Below are 27,724 nucleotides of genomic sequence, written 5' to 3'. Positions count from 1 at the left end.
TTCTATCCTGTCCAAACCATCACATGAAATCAAATTCTGTGTTCATATGTTCCCATTCAAACAGTGTTTATAACACAACACACGATCAGAGTTTGTTCATGACCTTTGTTTCAGTTTCCATTATGGTCCGTGAGCTCTGTTCTGACATCTGGCATCATGGACGTTGGAGTGAAAAGAGATTGTAAGGGACAGAAGAAACGTTTCCCGCCCATCTATGACGTTCTACCTACAGGGTCTCTCGCCTGTGAGCACCTCAACCCCCCGTGGCGAATTCTGATTTGCTAACACAAGGGAGCAAAGGACATTCGCCTCTCCCTTAAACCCCCTTCAGAAGTGCCCTAGATAGCGTCAACATGATGTTCTAGGTCGCATCTATCAGCCAAGCCCGTTCTCTTTGAGTCCCATTGACAGTAATGCTCATTTAATCACCTTAATGAGAGCGTGGAACGGCGAGAACAATGATGTGTGGCCACAGTCGTTTAACTGTAGCTCGGATGCTTATGAAATGTCGTCTCTCCTCTTCCGTGTCAGTGTAATCTCATTTGGAATCTGTTTTACTGCCTTCAGCAGGCACATTCAAAAACCTCTGAACACACTTGCTAGTCTCGCTTCGTGGCGGCTCTGCTTCATTATAGATGACTGTGCTGCTTGGTGGATGAGCCATTGAATAGTTTATACTCACTAGATCTAGTGGCATGTGATGAAATTGTTGAAGAGACAGGAGACATGGAAAGGACATCGGGGCTAAAGTGGACATACTATAATCTGGTTAGTCCGCGTCACCAGCTGAAACCAACGGAGGTGTCGAATTGCTGACAAAGAGAATTTCCTCCCGCCGTCTCCCCGGTAATAAACCAATTTGTGGTACTCCACATTACAGTGCAATCCGCCACTGTGGGGCACCAGCAAGAGCCCAGATTTGCACATATATTACAGGTCCTATAGAAAATAGCAGATATATTATGAATATTTCCAATAAAAAAAGCTCAATATGGAGGCAATCTAAACAAAACTGGTAAAAAACACTGGCTGATACTGTACAGTAAAAATACACACATGCTGAAAGTAAATATAAACCGACAGAGATAAACTACAACAGATAACTCCCACAGAGATGAACAAACCCACCTTCGTTTCCCAACAGGGGAGAAATCAATAGGAAAAAAAATGATATACGCAGCCATTCTGACTATCTTTCGCTATGTGAAGGTTAAAAAGTTTGAAATAGCAAGCGTAAATCCCTGTTTTGCAGCAGTCAAGCTTATTTGTTACTGACAATTGGATTAATATAGTGAGTCCCACCTACAGCAGCATTTGTGTGTGTGTGTGTGTGTGTGTGTATGTGCATACAAGCATTTGTTGCAAATAGCTGTGTCTCCGGACCCTGACCTCTCTGACCCCTCATTCAGCGCTGACGAATCGCCTTTCTCGTTCTCCCTCAGCAGCCATTACCGGCAGCCTAGAAGCCTCTCTTCCTCACTAAGCTGATCACTCTGTCATAGTCCAGCACCCGGCACACCGGAGTCTCACACACACACACCAGCAGTCCATCGCGGACAGCGTAATGAAAACTCAAATAGAAAACGCCTGTTTTTCAGTGCTTCTACCTCTTTAAAAACAATAAATATTTATAGAATTGTACTACAGTCTATCGACACTGCTACTTGATACCAATGATGATAATAATTCAATACATTTTAAACATTTCCATTAATTAATTGTGATAGTATTTATGTTAAGTGGTGAGGAAGAGCTGATCTGCATTAGACCAAATTTATCTTTATATAATCTATTTATTTCTTTAACCTTTATTTTTTTAATTTTATATTTAAACATTTTATAATTCATTTCATTATTATTTTAGAGAAGTTAAAACTGAATATACAGATTTTTTTTCTCAATGTTAAATGTTTGTGAATTTACATACCTGTACACATCTGTGTGTGTATGTCTCTCTGAGTGTGTGTGTGTGTGTGTGTGTGTGTGTGTGTGTTTTTACAGTAACTAAACCAGGCTCCATTAATTCATTCTTAACCAGGAACATCTACAAACCATCAAATACAGTCACCATGATTTAATTAGGACAACAATAAAATCAAAAGAAAACAAAGGCTTAGAAGCGCCATAAGATCTCCTCTGATATTCCTGAAGACATTTTACTGAATACTTGTGATGTTTGATTCTAAATTTAGTAAGACTTTGAACCAAAAGGAAAAATATATTCTTCAAAGCCATATTATTACCCTAGGAATATTGCATAACTTATTATATAACAGAAACATAACACACAAAAACATACAAAAATATATAAAATAAAACTAACTAAAACCTAAACTAAAATTATTTAAAATTATTTAAAAAATAATCATTTTTTATTTATTTAAGATTTTTAAATACATATTGGCTCTTGCCAATAAATATACATTTAACAGTAAAATAATTCCTGTACCCAGAGGGTATTTTTCAGAAGGTATTTTTAATTCAAATAAAATAATCATTTAAAACTTTTACTGAAATTGTAAAAACAAAAACAAAAAAACAACAGCTCAGAGAACTTGTTTGAGCACTGAGCTAAAGAACATTTGAGGACGTTGTGTCCTGTAGTTGCTATGGATTTGTCAGTGAGCGTGCTTACTTTTAGATTTCAGTAAATAATATATATGAAGGTGAAGATTGCCACATTAATAATTCCAAAACTTCCGCAAACCAAATTCAGCGTGCTTGTTAGTGTTTGTGTGTGTGTAGGTTTTGTCTCTGTTATCAGAGTGGTTGGCTGTGATAAAACAAGAGTTGTGATGAGAAAATAAAACAGATCAATAGCGTCTGGGATGTTATCTGGGTTTACAGTGGTTAGAGCCACAGCCTTTCTGCTGTCCAGCCGTGGGCCTGACTTCTTCTAGTTGTTTCTCCTTTGAGACAGCAGAACGGAGATCCTACCCATCTGGACACCCATCGAGATAAGACTCGCTTATTCCACACACACCTCATCTCTACCTCTATTCTTGTTGCTCTTCATTTATCTTAATATATACGTCTTAATCACTCTCCTTGTAAATGATATCTTTCTCTGTGGCAGGGCTCAAAATCTTTTATTCCATCTTTCTCTCAATACTCTATTTTATGTTAGAATTTTTAAATGAACCTCTATTGTTCATCACAGATGCAAAATAAGCACAAAGAAAATGATAATAAAATCAAACTGACAGCTCTAATAGTTATTAAGAGACAAAAGAAAAAAAAAAAGGAAATAGAATGGGGCGCTTTACTAATGAAAGAGTAGCTGGTACAAAAAATGTCAATCACTCGCTCTCAATCACTCCCTCTCATCCCACATGTTGCAATTCATTTCAGTTTCATTCATATTTTCCCCCCATTATTACTGAGAGAAACATATTTCTGAAGAAATCTTAAAGAAGGCCGAAAGGCAGACGGAGGGCGGAGACGCCTGGGCCGTGAACCGCAACATTTTCTCTCACTTTTTAGCTTTTCCATTAAAAGCGCCACATGCGCAGCCTCAACCCAAACCAATTTTTCCCTGCATGAATTAAATATGAGGCTTGGTAATGTTTAAAAGAGCAACCGAGAGACACGCGCCCACTCAAACCGGTTTCCAATGACCCGATCCGCTTCCCACCTAGGACGTCCAAAACACCCTCCATCATCATCACGTAATAAAAAATAATAAAACAAAAAAATATATGGATAAGAAAATGTGACCTGGCTCGTTTTACAGCACAGTAAATCAGCCTATATTACTGGCTGGTATCAAAGGTAATTGAAACTTTTATTCTTTGAGTAATAGCACCATCTCCAGTAATGCACTCCATCAGCAAGATTACTGCACACATTGAACATATATCACACAAGGCAAAAAAAAAATAATAATAAAGGAGCTCTGGTTGCTAGGAGATCTCACCCCATTTGTAAGAGACAGAGAGAGAAATAGGGAGACACGGGAGTATGAAGTGAGGGTGGGGGTACAGAAAGAGAAGATGGCTTTTTCCATTTCTTTTGTTATGTTTCTCTCTTGTAAAAAAATAAAAAAAGAATCAAACCATCCGTTTCCTTTTGCTCCCAAATCAGTTTTCTGTTTGGAATCAGAGGAGAGTAGCATGATCATAAATCAAATGTGAGCCTGATACAGGGTTTAAAGTGGAACCATACACTAACGCCTGCTGCAAAAGGGACATTAAACACCTCCGCACATGGCCTCCGACTCAATAGCCAATCTGACAGCTTATTCCTCATGGCGCTGGGGTCAGATGCTCTGCGTTGCATCTGATACACACAGCGGACCATTTTTTCCTCTTCATTCCGCTTTTACGTGTGGAGCTTCACAACTCAAAATCCCTTGACGTTCTGAAAAGTGCAGGGGAACTTAAGCCACAGCAGATGAATGTAAAGGAAACACACTCTCGCACACACATTTGCAACTCACTTACACATCCAATGGAAAAACAAACAAGGAGATAAAAAAAGTGGTGAGACTCTCAAGAGTCTTAACTAAATGACTATCCTGCACATATCCGCACATCGATCAAAAGCTTTTCTGACCAAAACCTGTAATTACACTTTTCAGAATGGTGCGGATATCAGCTCTATCACCATCCATCAAGTGGGCCGGGCGAGCGGACAGCGCGAGTGGTTCAATTGAAAAGGTAGCAGAGCGTGTAAGAAATTCCACGCTGAAGCTGTTTCCAATTAGCAGCACTGTAAATGTCTATTGTGGAGCGGCGGCACGCAGCAGACACACAAGCCTCCGGTCCCTGTCTGTCCCCCTCGAAGCTAATCAAAAATTAACTGAGAGGGAAAATATGAGTAAAAAGGCATGTAAACGAATCGGCTAATTGAGAGTGTGTTCAGAAGCATCCCGACCAAGGCGGCTCACAGAGGACGTGGGTTTCAGAAATGACGCACTGCCTTGTAGCATCCTATTAATTTTGAGACAATTAATTTTGAATGCAAATAGTGTTATTAAAAAAAAAAAATCCTTATAAAAGCAGTGATGACAAAATAAAGCTTTGGAGTGTGTGTCTTAGTATTTCTGTCTAATTCAAAATAGCTGATTTCATGACTCAAACAATTCAAATTACAGAACTACAATAGATACATTAGACTCATTAGTCACTAAATGATCTCGCAAACTAGCACACAAGCACATGTCTAGACCATTAAGATTTAGACAAAGAGAAATCGGACAAGAGTGTGAGAGAAGCAGTGTGCGCAACAAGAATCGGACAGCAGAACAGTACAAATAATGCATTGACGGGGGGAGGAAGGGGGTGGTGTTCAGAGGTTACCTTGGTCAGGGCTCCTCCAGCGATGACCTGAAGGGTTAAAATGAACCCCCCACTCCAGGGCTGTAGAGGGTCATCAAGACTCAGCACAGAATACTTAATGTCCTCTTCCCATTCCACACGCACACACGCACACAGCCGTTCACACACACATGCACGGCAGCCAGACCTGCGTGCGGCACATATAAGATCTGTGTCCCGGTGTTCCCACTGAAGAGCGAAAACTCAAGGTGAAAAAACCCCCCAGAAAAATAAAAGATGAAAAACGCAGGATGACAGCTGACTCAACGTACGCGGTTGGTCACAGAGAGGTTAAAGAAGCATCATGCGGTCTGATTATCTCTGTTTCTAACACTCTGCGCTGTTGCTGCTTTCTCTCTCTCACTCTCTCTCTCGCTCACGGGGAGGCTGTGCTGTTCGTAGAGGCTTGCTGATGCACTGGGAAGTTTGCAGTCCTCGATGGAGCCCCCGTCACGCATGGCTGGTCCCGGCGCACGCTATTGGCTGAGCCTCTGTCAATCCGATACTCAGGGGGTGGAGACAGCGGTAGAGGTGGGAGGGAATAGGAGGGGTTTCGGAGCTGCATTAACCATTTGGAAGCCAAAAGAACTGTTCTTTCTCCAGTCACCCCCCTGGATGTGCGCGCGCACACACACACACACACACCTTCAACACAAACACAGACTCCCTGGGTCTGCAGCTGTTAATGCTGCTGTTGAGGGGGAACAAGAAAGCCCACCTTGACACAGTTCTTTCCTTCTTATGTTTCAGTCCTGCTATTCTTCTATAAACTCTCCTTTTCCTCAAAACACACTGTGAAGCACACAACTTTGGAGTTTGAAGTTTTCTCAATCACACACACACACACACACATCTGCATAGAATCATTTCAGAGTAACAACTACAAAAACGATAATCCTCTTTTTTTTCCTCAAACAAAAGATGCTTTACAATTAACGGAAAAGCCTCTATTCGTGCACATGTTGAAAGCCCAGCAAATAATTGTAATTATTAAAGCAACAATTTTCACTGATTACACGTTCAGTCTTTTCCTGACTCAAATCGAGGAAATCATGCAAAACAAGAAGAGAAAACTGAAGAACACTTCCTGAGTCCAGTGGCCCATAATAAAAAGCACAAGTAAAAGTTTGAGGGCTATTCTGTTTGATTTACTGTAGGAGCATGGCTGGCAGCGGGTCCGGTGTCAAAAGAACGTATTTGTGCATAAATGCATGACTTTATGATCACCCCCCTACGGGCATGTTTCAGGAGAGGCCATTAGCTTTTCTACTCCACTGAGAGAGGCCGAGTACCCCTACATTTCTATGCAGAATAACTATTTTTTAGCTTTCTGACAAGTATTTTGCACCGGCCATTACTAAATAATAAAGTATTGTTCTGGACGTCTGTGTCTCGGGGTTCTGTTGGCTCTACTCGACATGTGAGAATGTGGGCTATTGATGTGGCAATCTTCAACTTTCTAATTATTATTTGCTAAAAAGCAAGTGCCAATTTAAAAGAGCGATAAAGTCTACTAAATATATTCTCTCAGGCATTCTGCCATTTATCTTACCAAATGGATTATCAATGTTCTATGTGTAAAAATGTGCAGTCTGAAAGAACCAAATGTACTTGTTTTACATAAAGTTTATTAACTAAGTTAAGGAGAAACATGTTTAGATAATCTAACCAAATAGAACGAGAGGAAGCCTAAATATATAGCCGTCTCTCACTTTTTTCCCACAGTTTTCCAGCATCCCTCTGCCACCCCAACTCCTCACTCTCGGCTGGTTACGATTTGATGCTCAACATTATTATCAATGTTGAAAACAGTTGTCCTGCTTTGTGGAAACCTGAGTATTTTTTTCTTTTTCTTTTTTTGGATACTTTGATGTTATAAAGTTATAATTACAGAATTCCAAACATAAATCTTTTGTAACATTGTGAATGCCTTTGCACCTTTGATACATTTAATGCATACTTGTTCAATAAAAGGGGGAACAAATCATACTGACCCCAAACTTTTGAATGATAGTGTAGACTAGAGAGAGAGAGAGAGAGAGAGAAAATCTTAAATACAATTGCTAAAATGCATTTTTAGTTTTAGAAGTATGGTTAGTCGTTGTCATTATAATTAGCTTTCTGTTAACTTGTCTATTTACACAGACACATGTGATATGATCTTACACCAGATTATACCTCATCTTTACATATTAAAGGATCTGTACCAAGACACCTTGGATAATATGCATGCAAATACACACAGCAGTATCTGAAAGATGTATAGCCAAACAACTGACAGCTCACTGTAAACTAATCTGCATTGGGTTAATATTCCACTCAAAAGGTCTTTTCTGCTAGGAAAGGGTTATGAAGCGGGCGATCAATGCCTATTTAAAAAAAGGACTCATTAAAGCTGTGCACGTGGAGAGCTCGGAGCGGCCACGACACATCACAGAAAGTGTGACTCAACAATTGCTCTCTTTAATGATCGCTGTAATCTAATTCTAAACGCTCTCATTGCTCTGCCTGCACACGTATAGGTTTTGACAGCAAACGTGATATATGCCGTGTTTTTTAAAATTACGTTTTTTTCATGTCTCTCTGCTCCACTTGCTTTTGCATTACAATGCAGATTGCACTGTTTGTGAGGTGAGAGGGAAAGGAGGATAAAAAAAAACAAAAAAAACATTTTCGTTCAATTGTTTTTTTGCGTTTAAAGCTCTACGGATAAACTCGCTCGGCCATATGAGAGCATACGTGCGCTTTCTGCTTACCATAAATGCCTTCACACAGACGCCGCTGTTGAATACAGGCACGCCCCGCTAAGCTTGACTTTAGCACTGTACAGAGTTTATGTACGCGCTGGTTTGTGGAGCTCGCCGCCGGATCATTAAGTTGCAAATTAAGCATAGTTGCAGAGAGCGGACGAGTATATCCATCAGTCAGTGATGTGTGACGGCCTGCCACCAAGGAGAAACAGATCCTACCGTCCGCTAATCCGCCAGGGGTGTCTTCTCCTCTCTAGTGTCCCCAGGTACTGCACTTAACATTCAATTTTTATTCCTATTTGCTTGCTTATTTGCCTGTCTTCCTGCTATGCCAGCTGTTTACCATCTCCGAGAAGGTAGTGTAATGAGGTAAACAGTCCACTCCACGGTGACAGTGTTCCGTAGCTGCGGAGGGGGGGGAGATTGACACGGCCGATGAGGAGAACTGGAGAATGACTGACAGCTGATGGGGATTCGTCGAGGGACGACGACAGGTGGGTATGCTAATGCGGGTCACGCATATACAGCGGGACCTTCCTCTATTACATTCTCTTTCTTTTTCACTCTCTCTGCCTCATTCTCATATTCCCACTGATGCCCCCACAGAGCACGGCATGAAAAAAAGAGGGCTGTTTGCTCACACCGTGCCAGTCCCAGCAGCCCCCGGTGAATACAGCACCCCACCAGCGCTCTTAAGCCACAGCGCAAACAAGCCACATGCACACACGATGTTTGAACTTTCTCCTACAGTTGCAACTCATCTCTCTGTGTCTTCTGGGTCTCGCTGTCTCTTTTTTTGGTCTTTCTTCCCTTAATATACACAGACACAGATATTATACTTGATACTTATTTATGGCCTGGCAGAAGTGTTACCCAAATTCCCCAGCCCCCCTGGCCCAAGCCTAGGCAGCAAGGCAGCTACGGCGTGCTCTATTTCGGAAAAACAAACACCAAAAAAAAAAAGGCAAAGTGTATGCTGTGTGTGACTTTGCTAGGTATTGGTGGTCAAAACCCCACAGCCGTCCCTTGTGGACAGTGGTCTGTGTGGGGTGCGAGTTCAATAAGAGGTCAGCATCAATCAGAGGACATGTCACTTTGTTTCCAGACCCGACTCTATGCTGACAGGCCCGAAAGCCAAATGTAAGACAGGGCGTGACCTTGGAGGTCATGTGGGGTCAAGTGACTTTGGGCTTGAGGAGGGCTGTGGCAAAGAGATTACTGGCGAAATGCTGAATTTTCCAATACTAATTCATTTTTCATAAACCAATAATAGGAAGCCAGCTTTTAGTGCCTGAGAAAGGTTCGATATATGTTGCAAGCTTACACACTCATGCTGTGATGTACGATTTATCTAGAGGGCAGATAGAATTTTAGTTTTAATTCCCTCGAAGGGCAGGCTAGTTTAGTGCCATAGATTAATATGCCGCTAGTAGGAGAGTCACAGATGGCTCAGCAACCAACAGCCAAGCAGCAGCTGCTTGTGCCGTGGCTGCGGTGGCATCGGTGCGTGGTCTTCACAGAGGCCTGGCCAAAAACACAATCCCTGCCTTTAGACAACAATGCAAAATCTGCTTCATATCAATCTGGAAGTAAATGAGTTGAGAAAAACTATTTAGTTTCGATTCTTAAAATAATTTGGGCACAAAAAGGGTCATAAAATACTTACTTACACCCACACCTGCGCAGATTAAATTAGAGCCTTCTGTAATGTGGTGTGACAGTTAATGCAATGTTTCACCGGTAAATACAGATATCGTTACTGCCAAACCTGTAGATGAATCAGATGACATGTAACAAGGCATAATGGCTATTGATTTTCTAACCACTCAGAGGACATTGTCAAAAATTTAATGGACTTCGGATTCTTAATATTCCTTAATGTTAATAAAACATTATCCTTGAACTGGTCACGGTGCTTAACTCAGTAGAACAGTAGGAGTTGAATACATCTGAACTGTATTTAAAAGGGCTGAACAATGATGCAGAGAAATGATTTTTTTTCATGGTTACTATTAGACTTATACAGCAGGCCTTTGTTAGCAGAGTATTATTACAGCACGGGCCCTGACCCATTCACTCAAAGTGTGCCGTCAATAGCCATAACCATGTCTAGATGGGACACACCGTCAGGACTTATTAGAAATGCACGATTGTGTCTCGTAAAGTGATGCTGATGGAGATGGCAAACATGTCTCAGTATCTCTGCGTAATTAGATGCAAATTAGTGTCAATTTCAGACAACTCTATTCAAACATCAAACAAGACACCGTAGTTAATTATAACTACGACAGGAGGTAATTTAGGCCCCTGCCCTTGTGCAGGTGTGAACAGACTTGCTAAAGGAGGAGAGAGAAGTGAGATAGAGGTGCGAGAGAAGTGAATGCCCGTTTAAAGTGGCTGTTGATTCACTCCTACCTGCTTCCAGCTTTGACGTGCTAATTCTCAACAGAAGGTGCTTGCAAAAGCTACCTGCGCCAATTATTGCACATTTCTTCATTAGCGAGTGTGGGCATTAAAACTGATGGAAAGCTAGCTTAAATTTAGAGAGCTTCAATTCTTTTCCAGCCATATCTTTGAGCCCCACAGCACTAATGGGTACACACTAAGATTAACATCACAGCACTAGCTAGCCTTTTAAAGCACTACTTCACAAAACTTTAAAGAAGAACTTCTTAAGAAGTACAATTACATGCAATTATCAAAACCGCTGTTGCAGAGGGTCGGCGATTTACGCACTAAAAATTGCGCCTGAAATGGCTTACATGTCACTGATACATATGACTGATATAAGTTTACATGAAAAAAGACTTCCCAGCCCCTTAGCGCGTGCCAAACGACGCCAATGCCGAACTACAGCTGAGTTGTCCTTTTAATATCCCCCACAATTCTCAAATAATGGCCGCCCACAGACAGATACACATATTGAAGCGATGTCCAAATCCTGTCTCCAGAGACAAAATCAACAAAAACAAAATAAAATAAAAATCGAACCACAGAGCTCACATTTTCCTGTCCATTTGGTATCACAGGGGGCGAAGAAGCAGATACTCATTTCAACTGCCGCTTTGCCTGCCCAGAACGAATGTAAATTTCTGATGAAGTAAATGCATATGCAGGGAAGGCTTACGTGCTACGAGTCAACAGGCATCTCCCTCAGAGAGTCTCTTTTCTCTCACTGAGCATTGATCATATGCTACATTTGCCTCCTCCTCACAGAATGAAAAAAAATAAGGGTGTATTTACAGGGGCTTGTAATGATATCATATATCAGACTGACCCACTGGTGTAATGATTTCGCAAAAATACCTCACTCAGAGAAAAGCAGAGGACATGCATGCTGGGATGGACTGTCACCGAGCAGCCCATTCAAAGGGATGGTCTTCGGGGGCAGGGGAGGAATATGAAAATAGGGATTTGTGTTATTTCGTATGATGCAATAAACATTTAAAAACCTCTTTGGGATGGCAGATGGAGCTCAATGCCAGAGATTTTCCTCTACAGAAATCAAAAGACTTCCCATGGTGCCGCTGCTCGCTTCCTGTGATGCTGGGTGATCGAGATGTCGTGATTTTAGCTTATTATTAGGGCTACCAATCGATTGCAATATTTAATTACTTGATATGCGGATTAAATGATGTGCATTGATCACAACTATTTATCAATAATTATAAGTATTGCATTTGTTAACATTAGTTAATGAACTGTGAACTAACATGAACAAACAATGAACAATTAACAAAGGTTAACAAAAACAAAGGTTAATAAATGTTGTAAAATATGCTGATCATAGTTAGTTCATGTTATCTAATGTTAACAAATGGGACCTTCCTGTAAGGTGTTACCAATATATTTTATAATATTACTAATATCACAAGTATATATGGGATATCTTTTGCAGTCATCTTACATCTTGCTACATTTAAAAGTAATTATACTCGTATATTTTATGACCACCAGAATGTGTTCTGTGTGTATGGCTCCACAAAACAATTATTAAACAATTTCTGTACGGGTCAGAGGGTACTGTTAATTTATAATTAACCAGATTAAATGAACACATTAAAGTAACAGCCCAACTTATTAGTTATTTTATGATGAGAACTGTCCATTAAACAAACGGCAGTCAGCAGAAAGTTTCATTGTTCGTCTCTGTAATGCAAGATGGGATACTTCGAGAACTGAGCATCAGTTCAGGCCTCCATGGAGACATGAGCAGAAAAAGCGAGTATCTATTGTCACTATTGCTCGCTCTTTCTCATAGAACCGGAATATTAATATGCCAGCCTCTCCAGGAGACGTGCTCTCTCACACACCCATACTATGCAAAACTTTTACCTCTTCTTTTCTCCCTCCTCAACCATCCCTCCATATCTCAATGTACGTGCACCCCATGCAGCTCAACACAAGCTGGATTATGGGGTGGGAGGTGTAGGCAGGGGGCAGACACAGCTGCTGCTGTCCCTTACGAGAAAAGACTCCCTGGTGTGACCCTTGTGAAAGAGGGAGGCCGGCCCAGCTAAGCCACTTCATTCAGAGGCCCAATGGCTCCCTGCCGGGCTCAGGCCAGGGGCTACAACAAGTGAAAGAGCAGCAAAGGAAAGGGCAAGGATAGAGATGCATAGAAAGAGTGAAATGAGGCTGAGAAAAAAAGAGCAAGACTGGGTTTTGGTAAGGGGGGTTTTTGGTGGTGGTCATATTTTATTTATTTCTTTTTCTTTTCTTTTTTTTTTACTTTTGTGCTGTGGTGCGAGTCATGCAGATCACAGATAATTGTTGCGCTGTCAGAAAGATTTCCAGCACGGCGGTGTGCCGATCTAACCCACAGAAGGGCTAAATAACAACAATCACCATGATCATAAAGAGCAGGGCCCACGCTGGAGAACTCCATTCACGCTAATCAGGAGTCCCACTGTTTTAGTGTGTCGGGCACAGCACAAAGACCTGCTAGCAGGACGCCTGTCCCGCCATCGCCACTGCAACCTGGCTAAATGGAGCAGGTGATTTCCTAGCCTCCCCCCGGGCCCGACCAATCACACTCGCATGCAGGTGGAAGGGAGGGCGTATCAAGGTACACTGCGAGGGCAATGCTAAATAGTCCATGTGGTGGAAGCAGAGTGCAATGAAACCGCTGCTACACCTACACACACACTGTGAGTTTCATCCCTGCTGCAGGTAATAGCAGGTTTGCGAGACAAATGAGGCTGCAGATAAGAAGGTCCAAGCAGATGGAAAAGGAAAGGGTGGGGTCAGAGCCAAGAATATGAACCCACATGTCTAACACTGGCTTAATAAGCAGGAGTTGTGCTGATGGCAGCAGCTAGCGATCGCCCCATAGGGAAGTGAACACAACCTCCTGCTGAACCCAACACATCACACACACTGGACAAGCTCGGCAAAAATACAGCCAGCTTCGTCCTCTGAGCACAAAACAACGATGAGGAAAATATTCATTATTCCATTTCGGCGAAGCTGGGAGGTGCTACGGCGCTTAGGGTAAAACTTGGGCTACAAGACATGCCGATTTGTAGTTTGGCTTGATTTGTAGCCTAATGTGACCTGCAGATTTATTTGAAACGGGCTTTCGGCCCAGAGACTGATGACAGTCTCCAGTGAGGGCAAATATACTGGCATTACATCATTCTGTCTCCCTGGGTCTTAAAGTGACACTGCCGCAATGAATGCCTCCTACTTGCACTGTCAATACTGAACAGGCTAACAAACAGACAACATGAACAGCCCTAAACAAACACACTGTTCTTGCAGCTTGTTTTTAGATCCAATAATCAATATGTGTGTATACAATGGCAGTTAATCATAAACAGACTGAAATCAATGGAAGTCACGAGATTGTAATTTTTCAAGAGTGGTTAAATGATTTAAGCTGTTGGTAGTTTGTTTGTTGGCTTTTGCACTTCTCTCAGCCTCCTTCTCTCAGAGTTCACCGGAAAACTGATGCTGCATCACATTGTTTGTTGCGCCCACAGTCAGTCAACATTTCATGAATTGCTTTTCAATTGCATCCTATTGGATATCACTGGGGTTTAACGGTTTGTGATATAAAATGCTTATAAAGATTGATGGAGGGGAATTTATAACCTTAAGCCACTACCTGTCGGGCTCGCGCAAGTGTACGAGCATGTTTATTAGATACAGTCTCTTCAATCTCACTCTCTCTGTCAGTGTGTATTGTGTCTGACTCAGTCAACCTTTCCTTTTTATTGCTGCTGGGTTGCGCTTCTTGTTTAAACAGCCAGATGCACGCTCATGAATAAATTAATGTTTACAAACCAGATTGGCTGCCATAAAGGAAAGGTCAGGGAGGGTGTATGTGTTACTCTCCTTTTCTGTTCCTCACTCAGTTTCTGCTTAGCCTAATGCAACATTCTTCAGGGCAATGTTCTCATGTCCCGATTATCCTGCTGGAACCCACCTGGATTAGTGCTATTCCAACACTAAATCCGCAGCATGGCCCCTGACCGTGGCTAGGGCTTTTCTGGCATGAGGTTGCACTTTTCACTAATCCAGGCTTCACATACTCTTCTTGGATCCTAAACCTAAACCTAACCTAAACCACACAACTGGTTTGAGGCAAATTTAACAGGGCAACATCTCTTGTTCATGTCATTTTTGCCTCACACAAATATTAATATTTGACATCAATCTAACATAATAAAGTCCCTTTATAGTGCACAAGTTATGGACTATATTTAAAGTAAATGTAAAAAAAATGTATTTTATATTATAGACATAACTGCTGCAGGCAGTGCAAAGCTAAACAAACTCATCAGATAACGTGGGCACACACACACATACCTGTATACACAAACACAGACACACACCTCCTAAGCGACAATTGCGATGAAAGAGTGTGAAGTGTGATGCTACGTAAGGGTGTGAGTGTCTCATAACAGACAATATCTGAGGGTAATGTCTTAGCGCAGTGCAGACGATAGAGCTGTCATTCATGTGTGCCGTGCCTGTCACCTCCTGACATGCAAATTGCTCTCGTCAGAAGCTCTGACCAAATAAAATATTCATTCTCTTGTCTATTATCTGCCACATTACATTCGCTAATCATTTTTCCCACCTTGGAAAACTTGCGGTCCGCCCCTCTCTCGCTCACCTCCGAACTGTCTGCTGACAAACGCATCTCAATCTCCATCAGTGAGCGGCCCGCATGACTCTCTCCGCCAACAAATTATTAGCATCAAATCTCCCGTCATCTGCAGGCTATTTGTGGTGTGCCAACATCATTTCCTGCCCGGCGTGGCGAAATCGATTGTGGGAGAGGGAAGCCGAAAAACCATTACATTTCCACTCAAAAGCTGAATTCCCCACTCCACCCCCTTCCAAATGCCCCACGGAAAGGAAACTAAAGATAAAGTTAGGGTACAAAAACTTGGGGTAAAAGTCAGGGAGCCAAGTTAGTTTAGTGCTAATTGTGTTTATAGTGTACGGAGAGATGGATCTTTTTAAACTGCACTGATTGTGAAAGTATTCAGCCTCTCATTACTTCTTGACACTGTAATTAGTGCTAATGAGCACAAATTGCACTGTGTGCTCACAAGTGTGTTTGTGTGTGAGTGTGTGTTTGAAAGAGGCACAGCCATGTAACTTGTCATAAGGCATTCGGGCCACAAAAATAAATAAATAAATAAAAGTAAAATAATTTAAATACTCAAAGCAGCCACAGAGTTACCTCCACAGATTGACCATTGTAATGGATGCTCAAAGTTCAGACAATTTCAACTTTGACCCTGTTAGCCTTTGACCTTTTAAAACACAGCCAATGATTACCAGACTGTTCGCAAAGCACATCATGAAATGGGGGGTGTCAGCATGGGAATCAAGACAGAAAAGAGTCTGATCCTTGATTTAGGAATGAACCGCTCGTTTTAAAATCTTCCTGGTCTATTGTTATGACATCCGCTTCAAACATTACAATTCTCATGATAACTTTAGTTAACTCTACAATAAGTAAATCCACTTGACCAGCTAATTACTCAAGTAGACTAATGCATCTGCATCTCAATGAAGACATGAGAGAGAACTTTATCTCCAGAGCTGCTTCTGAGAGTCACTTCACAAGCTTTTTACCATTTCATTTGAGAAAAACTCCCATCAAATACACTCTGAAACTGAATAAAAGTAAAAAAAAAAAACTCAAAATAAAAGTCCGGTTTAAAGGTTGGGTAGGTCGTTTTTGGTCTAAAAAACTTTTTCCCAAATTTGTTTAAACTTTCTATATATATCAATGCATAATTAAAATGTAAGTACTCTGATAAAAAGAGTATAAAAATCGAGTGACTCTAGACCGTTTAATCTGCACTAAACACAGCTCATTATTTCCTTCCGGGACGAAACAAAGGATTGGCTTAGGCGACTGTCACTCTCTCGCAACCATGGCAACACCCCCGCTGCTACATGCGCTGCCCACATGCGCGCATTCGTTTGACTCGAGGAGGGTAAGAGACTAGTAAGAGACACAATTACATGCAAAACACGGCGTATATGTTATGAATCTTACACAAAATTCACCTTCATCACAGTGTAACTGATTGTAATGGGAAAACGTGTATCAATGCAACCTGTTTTTAGCTTTGCTTTATGTTACTAGCTCGTTAACGAATCAAACTCAATATATTTTAAACTTTAACAGTATCGATATGCTAGCTTGATAGTGAGTATTAACAGCCATGTTAGTTGTTTATATTCATAATGATAAAGTTAGGTATTTTATTACATGTGAGTCTGACATGATGTCACTACATGCACTGCTCCTCTCCGCTCGGCGCTAGTAAGCGCGTCCTCCAGCTGTGAGCTGTCGGCATCGCACGTTCATGTGTTTTGGGGGCGTGGTTTTGGAAGGAGCCCAGAATGGAGGGGGTGGAAGTGAATGGAGATAAGTAGCTGTGTTTATTACAGCCCTGAGAGGACTACAGACACTCGATTTTTATACTCTCTTTTCCAGAGTACTTACATTTTAATTATGCATTGATATATATAGAAAGTTTAAAAAAATTTGGCAAAAAGTTTTTAAAAAAAATTCTACCTACAATACCTTTAACTTGAAGAAATTATAACATTTTAGAAAGAAATGTTTTACTTGTGTATACTAAAATGTAATTCTTAAAGAAATTTTTATTTAAATACATTTTTTTAAAATATCATACAACAAAGCTCTTTTTTTACCCATTTTAATATATACAGTTCTGCTGGGCAGCATCTTATTTGATCAAAAATAAAAACGCAACGTTTTGTTGAAAATTAATTGTTATATTTCCATTTGATTAGATTTTAAAAGATTGATTAAATTGTTAAAAAAATATGATAAATTTGTATTAAATCATAAAAGTTTATGGAATTCAGAAATTCAAATTAGGAAACACTTTACAATAATCTAATTTATTAACATTAGTTAAAGCACTTACTAACATAAACTAAAAATGAGCAATACATTCTAACAGCATTCATTACGTTGTGTTAATATTAGTTAATAAAAATGTTCATGTTCATGTTAGTTTAAGGTGCATTAACTAATGTTAACAGATGTAACTTTTGATCTTAAAAAATGTATTAGTAAATGTTGAGATTAACATTAACTTAAATTACAAAATGCTGTAGAAGTATTATTCCTCGTTAGTTCCTGAAACTAATGTATTAACTAATGTTAACAAATGAAACCTTATTGTAAGGTGTTACCAAAACATAAAATGGTAGCTTACTCTGTGGAATTTAATTGTTCACATTCATTCTCAAGGTCAAACAAATGTGGACAATATTTCTTTCCCCATTAATGGTAAATGAATATTGTGAGAAATATCGATACCGACTGATATGGGAACAAATATTGTGATCATATTTTTGGCAGTGACGATGGTCCTGGACACAAGCTCAAAGGCATATCAACAAATCAGAGAGTAAACATCATAGTCCCATATTTCCTATGAAAATCACCTATTATAATGTGCGACTCTTTTCATAGGAAGGTCAAAGCAGGGCATGACCCTTGTGTTAAGAGGTGGGTTTGACACGAGTCAAGTAAAGGAGCCTTTATTTCTTAGTATATTTATGACATAGACTACATATGACACCATTTCCCAACCTCTTAAAATGTATCTGTTGGAAATTAATGGTGTTATTCCACCATATGGACCACCATAGAAACCCATCTGAGCATCTGTGCAACATTTTCATGATAGGTCTCCTTTCAGCTGCAGCTACATTACTCTAGCGAGCACGGCAAACCCAGCAATCTTTTTGGTCTCTCTGCTAATGTTTGACAAAGAGAGAGAATGACAGATAGAGAGCTAGAGAAAGAGCTACAGATGGCATGGAGTTCCTGCCTCAGATTATTTGGCCTCTCTCTAGTTCAAACCCGATAGCTCATGCTCAGTGTTAGCCTGCCGAGATCGGCAATTCCCCACATTTATACTTCTCTGTTATACTTCCACACTTATTTCACTTCTAAACGTGCCAAATCACTCTAGTAAATCACACGGATTCTCGCATGCACGCAGCGGTCATGCTCTGGGAACATATCATTTGGCATTTAGATATGAGAGCCCAGAAAACAGACAAAAACAAACACATTTCAATGACTGTCATTATCATTTTACTGTTCAAAAGGGGGGAAGAACAGAGAAGTGGCGAAGCATTTGAAGTCTTTAAGCGGCTTAGGGGACCGTGGACAATGGTGTAAAATGTTGGGCTTTCTTCGAGGGGCGTTATTTACTCATTTCACGCTTTGTTGGTCACGACTGCAGGATTCGAAAGGCGGCGGGGCACAAAAGGCCGCATCGACGCAGGGCCGGCTAATCTAGAGGCTTGCTCGGTTTCACACAACAGGCTTACTGCATAACGTCAGCCATGAACACCAGGGCCTCTATCCAGCAGCCGGACAATCACCCACTTTTATGCAGCAGCCCTGCTTTTCAAAAGCCCGACCGGTATTGGGTCTTTGTCTGGACAAAAATCCCAGAGAAAATGTTTGGTTGAACTTAGCAGGGCTTTTAACAGGCGGCAGACAAAGAGGTTAGCATGTAGAGCTTGAGAAAGAGACTTAGCCAATGCAGCACAGTCCCTTCGTTTCTGAGAATTAGACACTTCACTCGAGAAGAAAATGAAAGGTCTGAGTGATCGTTTTTGGAATGACCATACTCCACAGTCTAGGGTGACTAGGTGCTCATGTTTTCCTTTTTTTTTTCTTTTTTTTTTTTACTGTGCATTTAAAACAGCTAGCACAGTGAAATAATATCTAATTTGGTAGATCTTCCACATGAAGTATTACAATATAGAATATATAAAGTATAATATACAATTTCGATTGCATCTTTATTTTTATTGTTAGAAAAAACAATAATATGATGAATGTCTTAGTTTTTTTTCTCACATTGGAATAAAGGCCTCAGCTTCTCTTCAGTTCATAGCATTATATATATTAGACAATGCAAATCATAATTTATTTAATTTAATCGCATGACAAAAAATCTCAATCACTGCTGTGACTGTCAGTGCTCACATATTGTTTTGAATGGGCCTTGTTGTTAGTCAGGGATCGTTATTATGGGGTTGCCGTGAGTGATTCTTTACACCTTACATACTCTGTCATATACTCTAAATTACAATTAGTCATCCGAAATGTATGTATGACAGTATATGATCAACCAAGGTCAAAATACACAAAACCAGATTTTTTCCCTATAAAATCAATTTTTCAATTTCAATTTTTAGATAACATGGACAATTATTTGTTGATATATTTCAGAAATCTGGTCACCTTAAGCTTGTCGGAGGGTCATGTTATCGATCATAGGGCTAACAGTAGCTAACAGTAGCACTCAGAAGAACGTATGAGTGCTGCTGAGGGTTCATTTTCCCCCATGGGGCAACAGCAGTTCCATTGCACTGACTGTTCTCTGTGATGGATATGTGTATTTGCTCACTCCATCTTCTCCAGTTCCTGTAGTCTCTCTCTATATATTCTGTGTTTCTCTCTTTTTCTCCATTACAGGTTCCCAATAAAACCACAGGGCACTGAACCTTCTTTTACCACTGGAAGCCTGGAAGGTGACAAATAAGTTCACCCAAACAGCCCTTAAAGGTTAGGCCTGCATTAAACAGAGAGACTATATAGAGAGAAATCCAGAGAAAAGAAGCAAGAGGGAGGAATAAAGAGAGGGAAGGAAGACGACAGGCGGATTGATGGCAGGGCAGTGAGTCTGGTTTCACTCTAGGCTTTTCCTTAACTCCAAGGCATTATCCATTCAGCTGTCACACACACACACACACACACACACACACAGCCAAGTCCACCACACTGAGGGGTATGGTGACACAAAATGGAGTAAAGTCCAGTGCCAGACCGCTGTATCCTCCAAGAACCGAAGCTCTCCAGCTGAGCTAAAAGCATAACAACTTTCTACTCTCTTTCTCACTAACTTTCTCAGTCTCTCTCTCTTTCTCTCTCTCTCTCTCTCTCTCACACACACACACACACGTTTGATTTTATATCACGATGGGGACTTTCCATTGACTCCAAGTGGTTTTATACTGGTGATATTTTTTTTTATCCCCCTCAACAGAAACCTTGTTGGCTGTAGACAAAACCAAGATAATCTAAATATGGGCATAGAGGCCACTATTTATTTGATATAAAGTTAAATATATATAACTATAACTATAAAGTTATAAATATTTACTAACCTAGCCCTAAAAAAAATAAATACATAAATATAAATACAAACACATTTAATTAATTAATTGATTAAATCAACATTATTATTTTTTTTAATTTACATATGAATTATTTTTACTTTGTGGAAGTACTTAGATTTTTACAAATTATAGCCAAGTAATCCTACCCACACACGTCAATAAAAAAATACTGCTCTAAGGAAAATAAATAAATAAATAAATACTTGGACTGTGTAAGTGTGTTCTCTCCACCTTTGCTTTTATAAATTGTATTCAATATACCGAAGCTTTCTGGTCAAAACACACATGGGTAAATTAGAAAAGCGTGTTTGTCGCCAAAATGGGGAGAAGAGGAAAAGAAGATCTGATTAGATATGTGTGAGGAGCTTTGAGTGGAAGCACACTACAGTTTAATAAATGTAAACCCCTAATCTATAATTCTAGTGACAGTGAGCAGGGGGAGGAAAAGTCCCTTGGCTTTGCCTCAGATTAAGAGAAATAAATGTCTGTCTTCTCCCACGGCAGAGAAGAGGGGGATCACTCAAAAACAGATACAGAAAACTCATTACAACCTGGTGGTAAACGAAAATGAGAGTGGGACATGGATATACAGCACTACACACACACACACACACATCCACACAACTGCACACATCATAACTGTTTGATTTGCTAAGTGAAGTGCTCTGTGAATCAAAAGTGTGTGTGTGTTTTGAATGGGGAGAAGGGGACAATGTGCAGAAGTGTACAATAGTGCTGTGCATTAAGGCAGACCACCATAAACAACTTGACAAGGTTACTCTTCATTGATAATGAAAGCAATTCTGAAGTCTGTTTTAACAAGGGAAGAAAGCTGAAATATGCCATTTCCCTTTTAAGAAAAGAAACAGTATGTTTAATGAGTGCAGTGAACCTATAGAGAAGGAGTAATATTGATCTGCACTGTATGGAGAAGGAATGTGTGAATGATTAAAGGCTATGGTAAAAGACAGAGTTAACAGGTCTTTCAGTGGTCAGCAAAAGCCACTGTGGTTGACGTCCACATGGCCTACTAATGGCAATTGTGTATGTTCTATTTTATGTTTATGTCTATGTTGCATCTTGTATGTGATTGCGCACACACACACACACACACACACACACACACACACACACACACACACACACACACACACACACACACACACACACACACACACACACACACACACACACACACACACACACACACACACACGCACACACACACACGCACACACACGCACACACACACACACACACACACACACACACACACACACACACACACACACACACAATATGAAAATTTAGATAAGAGGTTATACTTTAAAATATACATTCGCATTAGTTGCCCCGGCTAACAGTTTTTGGCATGATTTGAGGCTGTAAAACAAAAGTTATGATGGCATTGCTACCTGATTTTGTTGCTGATCTGCTGATAAATATATTATTGAAATGTAATCCAGACCTCAGACAGTTTTAGAGATTTCAGGCCAAATAAACGGTTTGCCTTAAAAGTGATTTTAGTATTCTTGATAAGTACAAAATGCAGAATCATTTAGGCACTCAATACTTCCCTATTCTACTTTTTAGAGCATCACCAAAGGAAACAACTCCAAACACACACAAACACACTCCCAAAACCAATGGTGCTATGAGCTTGTGTCTCAGAAGTCCTTTCTCTCTCTGTGACAGCTGTCTGTTTGAACTAGTGACCAAGCAAAAAACAAAGAGGGAATGAAACAACAAGTGAGATAGACTCAGGAGAGAGACAGAGAGAAACAGAAAGAGAGGGACACTAATCCAGAACACCACCTGTTATTCTGTTTGTTCCCACTGGAGGGACAAAAAAAACCTTCTCTGTAAACACCTGCAAATGGATGGAAAATCCGCATATTGCATGCATGGAGTGCTACTTACAGCATGATATGGTGGTACCGCTTTAGCCTTTTGACCTCCATATGGTTGAGAAAAGCCTTTTGAGAGATACCACACTCATGGTAGATTCTGCTGCTGCAGTTGTCGTGTTTGCGTGTGTGTGTGTGTGTGTGTGTGTGTGATGTTTCTGGCAGGCCTGCCCTGTGTCCTGAGAGGTGAGAAAACATGCTGTTTTAGACGCACATATTCCCAGCCTAAAGCTTTGGGAGTGCTGAATTCAGTTTGACTTAAGCATGTTTCTGTTTAAAAGTGATAATTTCTTAGGGCTCAAGAATTAAATAAATCCAAAATTACATTAAGGTCTGCTTTGATACGCTGGCTTCAGGGTTAGACACTGAGCGGGAAGAAGGAAGGTTGATACGAGCAGGGTAATTCCAGTGCCAGTGTGGGGTGGACTTTGATTACATTTTACTTTAATGAGCAATGTGCTTTTACTAGAGGTGCAACAGATCCTATGAAACATAACCATAAGGTTCACAACAAGTTTGTACCTTGGTTCATCTCATATCTTGCGAACTGTTAGTGTTTCAGAACTGTTTTCAGAATCTGAGGAACAAAATCTGTTTTCTTCCTTTTATTTTAAATTTTTGTGTTGCATTTTGCTCCAGAATATGGCTTTAAAGGCACAATATGTAATTTTCGCCACTAGAGGTCGCTTATTAAAAAATGTATGTATTTATTAACTTATTTATTGTTAATATATATATATTTACAAAATTCAGAATATGTAATTACAGAACCAAAAACATGACTACAGTACCTGACAATTTTTTTAAACATCCTGTTTAGTTTTTTACCCAGAAAACAACATGCAAAGATGTGCTCAGTTGTGTGTCATTTCACAAATGCCATTTCCTGATTTTGTTTTGATATGCCTTTTAATCATTTCAGTTTTGAAATGTCACAAGTGATACAGTGTTTCTGTTTCTAAGATCATGTAATGACACAGTGGACTGGCACTGGGGGAGCGGGAGGACCAAAAAACGATTGAATACGATTGATATGGTTGTTGATCCTAAGAACCGAGACGATAAAACAAGCTTACATCTGCATCATTAATTCTTGTTAACACATTAAATATAAAGAAATCAAATGAACAACCTACAGAGACAGTAACACATGAAAACTGCCTGTAATTTGTTGTGAGAGAGTTGTGTGGATGTATCAATCTAAACCCAGAGGATGAATCGGTTTAAACTTAGCGCTTCTTTGCTTTAAGCGTATGGCGTATCTGTCCTTTCTCTGGTGGCATGTCTAATTAGAAATGTCTTGTTTGTGTGTAGGCTTTTGAAGCCGTCCCTCCATGATCAGAAAGTAAACAGTTTCTCTGCCTCAGATCTGTGAGAGGCCTATCTCTGGACTGGGTTTATGTTTCACGCTTCACCAAAGAAGACCAGGGCCCGTGCAGACTACAAACACACCTTTTTGGATTGGATGTTACTCTTTCATAACTCATGTTCTCATTTCATTGAAGTCTCAGACATTTCAGCTGAAGTTCCTTTGGAGAAATCTGTTTACTCCTTCAAAAGATGCTTTAATTAATTTTTTGCATTTGAGGTATATTTTGATTTTATTTTATTTTCCCAGATTTTTGAATCTTAGCTAATCTGAGCACAGTTTGAGATGGTTGAAATCGCTTCTGAAATGTAACAAGGGATTTCTGGGGTCTTTTTCCTCAGGAGTAATATCTCCATTTAATCTCATTGCCGTCTAGGAGAAACAACTGAGATAATATAATTTTCCTTCCTATGGGCATGCACACATGCATAGAGGGGCCATAAAATGTGCACACACACACACAACATTCACACACTCACAGATTCAGTTCACACGGGGTCTCAAAAACACAAACGCACGCATTGGAAAAACATTACAAGACGTCAGTGGGACGGTCTCTGGCTCAGAGAGGTGGAGGAGGCTATAAACACATATAGTGTTTCAATTAAAGTCCCTATTGCTGTGGCCCAGACTCAGTGCCAGCTGTGTGTGGTTACAAAAGCAATGCGGTGGCTCCTTCCAATAGCCCTAAAAAGGCAAAACCACCAAAGCACTTTAACTCCCTCACCGAGAATAAAAAAAAAAAACGGGGATGAAACAAAAACAGAAAAGAGAGAAGCGGGGGACATGCTAAGTGGAGTGCAGCAACATTAAGGGCATATTAAAACAAGATGGCCGACAGCTGGTAATGCAGTTTGTGTTGGGCGCAGGCTGTGCCGGCACTCATTAGGGCACAGTGCAGCATCGAGCCGCCTCGTTCCCTCTCTTCCCCTCTCCTGTAGCCCCTGAAAAACACAAAGCTTCCTCATAATGTTCCCAAGTGTGTAAATCATTCCAAAGGCTGACACAAAAAGTACACTGTAAGCCGCAAAAATAATTAGGGCCAACTGCAGCTACCGCCTTTTCTTCCCTTCTGCCTCGGTTTCTTCTTCCCAGCCTTCAGCGCCCACATGCTTTCCCTACGTCGCTTGCCCAGGCAAATAAAACATTCGGTCCGCACTAAAGCCAGGGAAACATTAAAGTTATAAAAGTTGGCCGTGGAGGCATAAGGTGTTCCTTACAGGGCCTAACATGCTGGGGTGAAACATGCTATTTAACTTCCTCCCACTTTTCTCTGCAGACCTCTCATTTAAAGTCTAGGTGGAGCTCGTCTTACTTTTATGTCCCCTCACTTTAGATTTTCACATTCTGTGGCCCCCTTCTCTGACGCATTTCTCAGCTATCACCCTCTTTTTCTACTCCAACACGCACTCACTCTCCTTCCTACTGTCGTTCACGTCTGATATGATACTAGACGGGGTTACATGAGCCCTAAGGCTGCCGAAAAAAAGGAGGGGTAGAGGGAATGAGTGAGTGAAGTAGAGGAGGAGAGCGACATGACTTCACAGAGCTGCTGGCAGCGTGTCTTATGTTCTGTCCCTGCTAACCCGATGCAGGAAAAACAGCAAAATTCGGCCACACTCCTCCAAACAGCTGCCAAAACCACCTCAACATGAAAGCCGGAGTGAGACAGCAGGAGGAATTCAGTCGGCTGGGCCCTCAATCCTGTCCTTATCATTCCATCATGCTCCAACACGCCATTTCACAAACACATTCAAACACTCTGCAGTGTGGACACGTGGAGAAAGTATGAAAAATGAGTTTAAAGAGGGCATGTAAATGATAATAACAAATGAGGGTTGGAAAAATACAGAATTAAATAACTGACCTGTCAATTTATGAGATGGCATTTGAATTGAATTGGACAAGTCCTACTGTATGTTGAATTGAATGACGGGAAGTGTAATTTATTGAACTGCAGTTCAGGGTAATTCAACATAATAGCAATTTCAATAGTCCACCACAAGCAACAAAGCATAAATAATTGTCTATTTATTTCCTGACATTATCAGAAGTCTGTGTGTGTGTGTGTGTGTGTGTGTGTGTGTGGGGGGGGGGGGGGGTCAAAAGTGTTATGTCAGTAAGATTTTCTCATAGAAATTAATATTTCTATTCAGCAAAGATGCATTAAATTATAAATAATTTACTTTAAATGAATATAATTAATACATTACAGTAAAGTATTATGTATATTATTTGAAAGATCTATTAAAGACCCACTGAGGTGCCTTGAAACGCGCAGCGTTATTCGATGTGTTGACGTAATTTCCACTGAAACAGGAAGACAGGGTGGGACATATCGAGCAGCTCCAACCATTTTCTTAAATGTCCAATAGGATTTAGTTTATATCACAGCTCGGCCAAAGCCGTTGAGCTCGGCAAAGCCGTATTCGACAGACACAGTCTAATATATTATATCCGCTCTGTGCTATCGTGTCTCTGGACCGGAGCAGACTGTGTGCGCGCTGCGGCGATTCACGTGACACTAACGTGAAACCAGACTTCATTCGCCCAAATGTAATGAGTATTTTCATTCACCATATAGAAAATAGTAATTGTGTGAACAAGTGACCGATTTCAGTCGCAGTTTCAGCATCTATTTGTAATGTAGGGGGGTGCTACGCTTCAGATTCTAGAGAGCATTTGATTGGACAGAAAATCTTAGGAGAAGCAGAATGCAGAATGATGTAATCAAAATCATTGATCCATATTGGCAGAAGTGAGAGACGGTAAGTGAGAGAGTAAGTTTTGTATCAAATATCTTCAACCCTGATGGACATTGGGGGGTGGCATGACAGCTGAGACTAAAAAACAAAAACAAAAAAAACACCCTCAGCATATTCGGTGTAGTCATGCTGACTGTATGATACAAAACAGTACATTTTGTATGGCCGTGCAGAAAAGACCAGCTTGGTTTCTACTGGTTGACCAGTAAACTGAGCTATTGAAGCTGACCAACCATCATGATCATTCAGATTAATCTGGTTGACCAAGGAAGTCTTGCTGGTTAAGCAGGTTGGGAAGCCTAGTGGGGACACCCGCACAGCAGCATCCCAAACACACCATATGCTGGGGACCACCTACGCTTGGTCTTTTCAGCAGGGAGTTAAAACACATACAGATGAATCCTGCACACAGTCAAAGAGTGGCAGTCCTCAAAGCAGTGAGAGATGGGAGACCTGGGGACTTAGTACAGCAGCTTAGCAATGCAATACAGCACATTAGCATGAGAGATTACATGCTGTTTAAAGTGTGATAGGGCTTTAGGGGTGAGGTGTGGTACTTTAGCTGAAAGAAACTTGAGTGTGTGCATCTCTCCTCTCCACTTTCCTTCTTCAAAATGAGGCCATTTGATAGAGGACAGCTTGTGTCTTTGGATTCTCCATCAGAGGTCAAAGGGAGAGTTGCTTTTAACTAATCATATTATTCCAGAGAAAAGCGAGAGTGATTGTGCACTGTACTGTGGAGGCATGTGGTGCTAACACACAGGGAGTGTGTGAGGTTGATACTGAGCGCATGTGTGAGAGAAAAGCACCACCTCTGCACCTTCTGTCACCTGAGTTTGACATTCAGAGGGAAAGCAATGAAAGCTTTAGCGTAAGTTCTGCCAGGAAGACGCAATTG

At 40.7% G+C, this 27,724-nt stretch overlaps 1 protein-coding gene across 14 annotated transcripts in view; it reads right to left on the bottom strand.

The window, feature by feature from the left end:
• tenm3 (teneurin transmembrane protein 3) overlaps positions 1–27,724 on the bottom strand; it is a 685,400-nt gene that overhangs the window by 163,602 nt on the left and 494,074 nt on the right. The window contains exon 1 of one of the 14 annotated variants that reach the window (XM_056271766.1): positions 5,301–5,718. The exons of the other annotated variants lie outside the window; for them this stretch is intronic. The gene's annotated coding sequence lies outside the window, so the exon portion shown is untranslated. Of the gene's footprint in view, positions 1–5,300; positions 5,719–27,724 lie in introns of those variants that run through there. 14 annotated transcript variants of the gene reach the window in all.

This window comes from Rhinichthys klamathensis, unplaced genomic scaffold (assembly GCF_029890125.1).
Source record: "Rhinichthys klamathensis goyatoka isolate OS25496 unplaced genomic scaffold, OSU_Roscu_1.1 h1tg000325l_1, whole genome shotgun sequence".
NCBI classification, from domain to species: domain Eukaryota; kingdom Metazoa; phylum Chordata; class Actinopteri; order Cypriniformes; family Leuciscidae; genus Rhinichthys; species Rhinichthys klamathensis.
This window is presented reverse-complemented; position numbering and strand designations above follow the sequence as displayed.